This window comes from Trichechus manatus, unplaced genomic scaffold, assembly GCF_000243295.1.
Source record: "Trichechus manatus latirostris isolate Lorelei unplaced genomic scaffold, TriManLat1.0 scaffold00207, whole genome shotgun sequence".
NCBI classification, from domain to species: Eukaryota; Metazoa; Chordata; class Mammalia; order Sirenia; family Trichechidae; genus Trichechus; species Trichechus manatus.
The window spans coordinates 3,590,919-3,599,813 of record NW_004444143.1 but is presented as its reverse complement, the minus strand read 5'-3'; positions in this window follow the sequence as shown (position 1 = coordinate 3,599,813).

Here is an 8,895-nt window from a genome sequence, read left to right as displayed (position 1 = left end):
CAAGCCATGATATTTTCAATTGCCTCATATCCCTGCAAAAGCTGGACAATGAATAAGGAAGATTGAAGAAGAATTGATGACTTCGAATTACGGTGTTGGAGAAGAATATTGACTATACCATGGACTGCCAGAAGAATGAACTAATCTGTCTTGGAAGAAGTACAGCCAGGATGCTCCTCGGAAGCAAAGACGGCGAGACTACATCTCACATACTTTGGACATGTTATCAGGAGGGACCAGTCCCTGGAAAAGGACATCATGCTTGGTAAGATGGAGGGTCAGCAAAAGAGAGGAAGACCCTCAATGAGATGGATGGACACAGTGGCTGTAACGACGGGCTCAAGCATAACAATGATTGTGAGGATGGCGCAAAACCAGGCAGTGTTTCGTTCTGTTGTACGTAAGTCGCTATGAGTGAGAGCCTACTCCACAGCACATAACAACAACAACGTGGTACGCTGAAGATGAAGGCAGCCCCTTGCTCAAACCCCTATTATGAATGTTCACATAGTGGTGGGCTATTTTGGATTTTCCGAGTAGACAGTCTCTTGGGCTGCAGATAAGGTGGATTCCTCTGGGATTAAGAAGCCCTTTTCTCCTCTCCTGGCCCTCCTACTCTAACCCTCCTCTTCCTCCAGGTTCTCCTCCCCACCCTACCCACACAACCTCCTCCACCCCTTTCTACCCTCCCCTCTCTCCAGGTCCATCCTCCGCCAGACCCTCCAGCCCTCTCACCGTCTCCCCTCTGCCTCCTTCAAAGCCGGCTACATGTGTTTTGATCTTGTTTTGTTTGGGAATTTAAACTTGAAAACTGGCTCACACCAAACTTCTCTTAAGATTTTTAATGTTTTTAAGCATAGCTTCAGAAATGTAGGAGGACTTAACTTTTTTAGGGCAAATGTTTTTGGGTTTAGTGACTTTTTTTGTATTTGTGTGTGTGTGTGCAGTTGGGGCCCTCAGAGGCTGTGTGGTGGGGGAGCTGAAAGGGACTTACTTCCTCTTCAGACTTACCCCTACAGGAAAGCTGGGTGGCCCATGGCTGAATCACCCTGGAGAAGGCGCTTGATTGCCCCCACCCAGGGTTGGCCCTACTAGGTCCTACCTCTGGAGTTGTTGCTGTCATTAGGTGCCATTGAATTGACTCTGACTCATAGTGACCCTGTGTACAACAGAATGAAACACTGCCCAGTCTTGCACCATCCTCACAATCATTGTTATGCTTGAGCCCATTGTTGCAGCCACTGTGTCCATCCATCTCGTTGAGGGTTTTCCTCTTTTTCACTGACCCTCTACTTTACCAAGCATGATGACCTTCTCCAGGGACTGGTCCCTCTTGATAACATCTCCAAAATACGTGAGATGAAGTCTTGCCATCCTCGCTTCCAAGGAGGACTCTGGTTGTATTTCTTCCAAGACAGATTTGTTTGTTCTTCTGGCAGTCCATGGTATATTCCATATTCTTTGCCAACACCATAATTAAAGGCATCAATTCTTCTTCAGTCTTCCTTATTCATGGTCCAGCTTTCGCATACATATCAAGCGATTGAAAACACCATGGCTTGGGTCAGGCGCACCTTAGGCTTCACGGTGACATCTTTGCTTTGTAACACTTTAAACAGATCTTTGCAGCAGATTTGCCCAATGCAAATCTTTTTATTTCCTAACTGCTGCTTCTATGGGCTTTGATTGTGGATCCACAGGTAACACCTCTCAGATTGGACTCTCCCAATGCCTTCTGCCTTCTTCAAGTGGAGAGGGTTTAACTACTATTGACCTGCTTCCTCCTTCCCTCCCTCCACACAAAAGGCCCATTTGCAAGCAGCCTTGTTCAGTTTTCTCAGATCACATTACAGCTATGTATGACACACCTATCCAGACCTGTGGCCTTGGGAAGAGATCCAGGGGCAGGGAAGCCTTGCAGGTGGAGCCTCTAATTGTTTGTGTGTTCCCTCTCCCCCAGTGCCCATGTTGTTGCTGTGTGCTATGGAGCTGATTCTGACCCTATATGACAGAGTAGACCTGCCCCATAGGGTTTCTTAGGCTGTAATCTTTATAGGAGCAGCTCGCCAGGCTTTTCTCCCATGGAGCCATGCTGGTGGGTTCAAACAGCTGACCTTTCAGTTAGCAGCTGAGTGCTTAACCATTGCACCACCAGGGCTCCTTTCCATCGTCATAGCAACATGCAAACCACCACAGTATGACACACTGACAGACAGGTGGTGGGAAAATTAATTAGGCAGGTGAAATAGATTCATCTCTCAGAATTAAGGGTCTCCCTGTCCTATCCACCCAGCACAGTCTGCTCGTGTTCAATCATCCTTCTCGGTGTTGTAGGGGAAAAAATCACAACGTTTAGAAAGCAAAAAAAAAAAGTTTTATTAGGCGTATGTTCAAAACGACAAAAGTAGGAAAATGGACAAGCAGGTTGCTAGAGCCATGTCTGCCCGAATTCAAGGAAATATTACAGAATAAGCAAAAGTGGGAAAACAGTCAAGCACGCTGCCAGAGCCATGTCTGCCTGAGTCCAATGAATTTTAAAGAGTCATCAGTATATATTAACATTACAAATGAGCAAAACCATTGAAAGCTTCACCTCTTGAAAGATTGGCTAGAAACTGATCCTACATTTTGAATCATTTTTCTTAACAATCATTGGTACAGGTTTCAGTAACGACAGTTAGGAGGGTCTTCATTGGTCCAACAAATTTTCTATTCACTAAATGCTAATGGAAAAAGGTAAGAGTGGACAATCTTTTGTGTTCTGTTTGATTGGCTTATGTGAAAGGTTCTCTAAAAGATATTTTCCAAGATTATCTTAGCTATTGTCTTTACACTTCAGGGCCCAGTTGATGTGTCTTTGTGAGCACTTGTGAGCCCAGCTCCAGCTGGGTCACATTCTCTATGCTCAAGGACAGGGAATAATAATTCCAATATTATTTCCTAAATCATTCTCTCCTGTTGATCAGAGATTGGAGACAACACATCAATGATCAATACCTGGACTTAGTCCTAGATGGCGGCCATGGCAGGCTCTTTAAACTCATGGTGCCGGTTTTCCACCAAATACCATCTGGTTCTTCACCTGAATCTTAAGTTAAGAGCGAAGTTCTCATTAATCTTCCCATCAATTGCATTGCAGAAGTGAGGAGACTCAACGTACATCAACATTTTAGCCCGAGGCTTTTCTTTTGCGTTTTAAGTGTGTGAGGCAATAGAAGATAAATTTTATTATGCCTAATACTATCAGGATGCAGACTAAGACTATTACTATCCCTTGCAATAGTGATCTAGCCCATGTACTTATTCCTAATGGAAACCAACCAAATCAATCTACTGTTTGTAAGGGTGTTACAGTGTGTAATCGAGTAGATTGCTGACTAATTCTACAGCACAGACTACCTTCTTGGACTAATAAAAAATCTAAGACTATTCTGTTATCTCATGTCACCTTGGCTTAATGAGGTCAGAGATAGCTGCCGTGTTTCCATCCCACTAGCAACTTCGTCTGCTTTGTCCCATAGTGACTGATAAATTTCTTAACAATTTCTCCAATTCAACTATACCGTAAGTAGAAATTAAAGCTACCAACCATACCCTGAGTATTGGACCAATGGGCTTTCTTCCGACTCTCATTTTACAATGGTTAACAATTTAACATTGCCTTTCCAGGATTTACTACCATCATTACTATGAATATTTAAAGATAATCCTAAACTTCCCAAAGTGCACTGCCCACATCTTCATCAGGAATCTAAACAAGAGTTTGCCCATGTAAATTTACTATCAGTTGGAAAAAGGATCATATAGATTAGTATAGTTGGATCCACCACACAAAAACATATATCCATAAGGAGCATACAAAGTTTGTCCAGAGAAAACATAAAATATAGAAAAATTTAGATGTGACAACCAAGTTTCCATTAGAGAATTCATGATTAGCAAGATAATACAAGATGGACCTCTCCTGTTGGAGGTCTTCAATTAATCTCTTGAAAACATACTAAGTGTTCTTCCCGAGGACAAGCTGCCCCTCCTTGGTCTACCTATTAACAGTCATGGGTCACTTTCTCAGAAGCAGAAGTGGAGCCTAAGACAAAATGGAGTCTGAGCCATGAGGTTGATCTCCTCTGAGAACCTGGTTTCTTTGAGGTACGTAATTTTCTTAAACATAGTTCCCAGTCTGATCTTTGGAGTTAGTTTCCCCAAACAGACTGAATTCTTTAAAAAAAAGAAAAAGAAAAAAAAAAGTGCACAATGCCCACAGCAAAAGGGTCTTACTGGATCATCTGGATTCCTGTTTGACTCAAAAGTGGCTTCAGGAACCAGTGTTTTTTTTTTTTTTTCCCCTCAGCATTTGAGGTTCAAAAGGACACCCAAAGACAGTAACCTCTGTGGGTTACCCCAACTTCCATGACGGCCAGAAATCTGGATTCCAGGAGAATTACAATTCTTTCATCATTCCCTCCTTTGGATCACGATCCTGCTATAGAATCTTTGATCAAAAATGTTCAATAAATGGTAGTTGGGCACCATCTGGTGTTTAAGATCCCAGGCACCATACAGTGAACTAGGAGGTAGAATAGAAGCACTAGCAATAACACCAGGCCAATTTGTCTGAAATAACCAATGAAACCACGACCCTAAGGTCTTTGAACCAAGGAAACAAATCTCATGAGCTGTTCATCTATACACAAGCAGCATCAGTAACTGCCTTTTACATGCCTCAATAGCAACTACAGTCCTCAAAACCTTAGATGGCATATTAATATAAATAGAGCAACATTTATCCATTAAGGCACAAACTGTTCCTTGAGAGACTAATAATAAATCTAATGCTGCTCTATTTTGTAAAATCATAGTTTGAACTTCAGACACTTATCTGGTTATGATAGTTACAACTTTGCTAAGTTTACCAACAGAAACTTCTAATTCCAGAGTTACAATACCCAAACCCATTAGTTAGATAATTTAGGAGAAAGGAGGCAAATGTTTCCTTATATTCAGAAAGCAGGACCTTAAAACATCAGCAATATTCCCACACAAAACTCATAGTATCCTTTAGTTTACTCAGTCTTATGTAGTTAATTTCTGTTTCATGTGATTCTGGATCAGCCACAGCCTGTGAACCCATCAACACAAGAGTTCTGGAAATCTTGATTGAGTCTAGTCACAGTCTTTTTCGTAAGTCCAATACAGTCTATTTTTTTGTTGAGATATTTTGGTCAAACATTTTTGCAAATCAGCAAAGTGAAAACTTATCTGCAGATGACAAAACTTAACATGGCCATGATTAATTTATAAAAATAATATTCTTAATAGTGAAGATCTGATATAAGTTAAAGTCAAAAAGTTAGTTTAAAAAAACTTTAGACAAAAGTATTTCTAAATATGATCATTAACCTTATTTTCAAAGAGCTTCAGATATAATGATAATAATCTTTAGACATAATACCATATACTCAGGATATACCGAGAATACACACGTCTCTAAGTATCTGAATAGTAATAAAAAGACTTCATTGGTAAACGATGTGAACGCCCCAGACAAACCACTGCCTTGATGCTGTTAGTTTAAAAAAAAATAAAGTTGTGACCAAGTTAACAATAAAGAAATAATAATAAAATTATGACATCATATTATGTGTTCGTTGTCTAATATTACTCAAAAACATAAGAGGAAAACACTAAAACGTATAAATTTTAACCCAAAGAGAATCAGGCACTTCTCCTGATTTTGACAACACATTCCACATAATTTATAATGTTAAATAAACCTTTTTAACACTTTTCTTTATAAAAAAATTTTTGTAGCTTTCCATGAAGTTTCAGAGTTGTCAGGAGTTTATTATAGGTCACCATAGAATGTATTTCTGTCTTATTCATCTAGTGCTGCTATAACAGAAATACCACAAGTGGATGGCTTTAACAAAGAGAAGTTTATTTCCTCACGGTAAAGTAGGCTAAACGTCCAAATTCAGGGTGTCTGCTCCAGGGGAAGGCTTTTTCTCTCTGTCGGCCTTCTCATTGATGTTTCCTCGGACTAGGAGCTTCTCCACACAGGGACCCCAGGTCCAAAGGACGCACTCTGCTCCTGGCACTGCTTTCTTGGTAGTATGGGGTCCCGCTGTCTCGCTGCTCACTTCTCTCTTTTATATCTCAATAGATTGCCTCAAAACACAATCCAATCTTGTAGATTGAGTCCTCCCTCATCAACACAACTGCCACCCATCCTCCCTCATTAACATCACAGAGGCAGGATTTACAACATATAGGAATACCAGGAATCGTGGCCCAGCCAAATTGATACACACATTTTGGGGGGGGGCATAATTCAATCCATGACAATACTTCAGTTATTTGACCAAAGATCTTAAAGGTAAAAACTTAGCTTTTTTCTTTCTTTCTTTCTCAAGCCATGTGGCTTGGTTTTCGACTCAGGAATCTTATTCTAATTAGAGATGGAGCCTTTATCTTCGAGGCAGATTACACAAATAAATTAACCTTTCAATGCAGAAATCAAAGAAAATTTATTATTCTAACAGCGAGAAACCTAATCCTTTGTTTTATATGCTATTTAACATTAAAGCTCCTAAAAATCTGATAAATTAAATCATTAAACTTCAGCCAGACAGATAAAACTTCTGACCATTATCAAATAAATTTCTCTTTAATAAACCTGTTAAACGTTCTTTGTTGCGTATCTCTTATAGTGCATCCCTTTAAAATGGCAAAAATGAATACTCATTAGCACTCATTTTATATATATACTCATTATATATATATATCCTTTCTCTGTGCCATAAAAAGCAAAAGTATATAAACTTAAATTATTATGAATATTTATTTACTCAATTTAACTTAGTTACCTAAACTAAATTTAATTTAGTTACCTAAAAGGTCTTAAAAATTATTTTAAGCCTGTATACCATAAAACGTTTAACTGTTGTTGAAGAAAGTCTGTTTAAACATTCTAAGTTTTCATTCAACTTCTACTATTTCCCATATTTCCCCAGTCTAATTTTAGCCCTTAAAGATTTAATCAACTGGCTGTGGAAATCACAAAGTCTTTGTTCAACTGACCAGTTCATTGATAGGGATATAACCTGAAGTTGGGTTGGAAATATGTTCCCAGGCCATTTCAGATGTGTCTCATTATGATTTCTATTTTTTTTGCTTCCTAGAGTTCCCCTATAATAGAGAGAATTTGTTTACAGTTCTTTTATGATTGGGATCCACCAATTTCTGATAACTATAGCAAAGCAGCAATTTTTTCTTATTTTCTTTTTGTCTTAAAAGGGTCTCCACCTACTTGGAAAGGGTCTTTCAAAAGCTTCCCTGGAGCTATAGACTTTGGAGACTGGGGGCTGGGGAAGCCAGATGTTGCCCGACCCTCCCTATTTTTGACTCATGGTAGAAGACAAGATTAGGTCATTTCAATTCATTTTCATATGTTTAAGTTGACCTAGGCATTTTGAAGGGCAAAAGATAACTAATTTCTTTCCCTTTACTATTCTGGAACTGCGACTTGTACTTTAAGAGAAAATTATACCTTTTTTCCTTAAATAAAACACATTTCATGTAACATCTAGCTTAAGTTACTTAGAAAGGTTTTGCTTTTAAGATTGACTTAAACATAAAGTTTTTCAAAGTAGCAACTAAAAATCTAAATCATAAGACAGACATAAGACACATTTTTTTTTGGATGAGGAAAGAACTGAGGTTCTAAGACAGCCTTACGAAAAACAGCAATTCTCAGTCACAGCCTCCAACCTAATACAAGACAGAAACCAAGACACAACATTCTAGACCAGAAGCTCTCAGAACAAAAGGAGACAGAAAGACCACCTGAACTCACCAGACAATACCACACAAAACAAGGATATGGGGATTCTAGTTTCTTAAAGTGTATATAGCCATTTTTGGTAGGATCAACTCAATTCAATGGAAAAAACAGGTTCTACATAAAACTTACTAACTTGTCAGAGCCTCAGATGGAGGAATTTTAGAACTTTTAACAAAACCTGAGCATCAAGCAAAAGTTCCCCAAAGAGGAAAGATAACACAAATGAAAGCTTATTTTCCCAAAGTGGTCACTGAAATTCCAAATTACTTCTATGATATTCAGTTGATAGCATTTTTAAATATGAACCTGTCATGGATTGAATTATGTCCCCCAAAAAATGTGTGTATCAGTTTGGCTGGGCCATGATTCTCAGTATTGTGTGATTTTCCTTCATGTTGTAAATCCTGCCTCTGTGATGTTAATGAGGGAGGATGGATGGCAATTGTGTAATGTTAGGACTCAGTCTACAAGATTGGATTGTGCTTTGAGGCAATCTCTTGAGATATAAAAGAGAGAAGCAAGCAGAGAGACATGGGGATCTCATACCACCAAGAAAGCAGTGTTGGGAGCAGAGCACGTCCTTTGGACCTGAGGTTCCTGCACTGAGATGCTCCCAAACCAAGGGAAGACTGATAACAAGGACTTTCCTTCAGAGTTGACAAAGAGAGAAAGGCTTCTCCTGGAGCTGATGCCCTGAATTTGGACTTCTCACCTACTAGACTATGAGAAAATAAATTTCTCTTTGTTAAAGTCATCCACCTGTGGTATTTCTGTCATAGCAGCACTAGATAACCAAGACAGAACCCCAAACCAGTGTCTTGGTAGCAGAGGAGAAATCCATTTCTCAAAGATGTTAAGCTCTAAGGTTCAAGCTTTTTTTTTTTTTTTTTTTTTAAATTGTACTTCAGGTGAAGGCTTACAGAACAAATAAGTTTCTCACAAAACAGTAGTACACATATTGTTTTATGACATTGGTTAACAACCCCACAACACGTCAACCCTTTAACTTCTCAACCTTTTTTTTTGGTGAAAATACACATAGCCAAAGATAC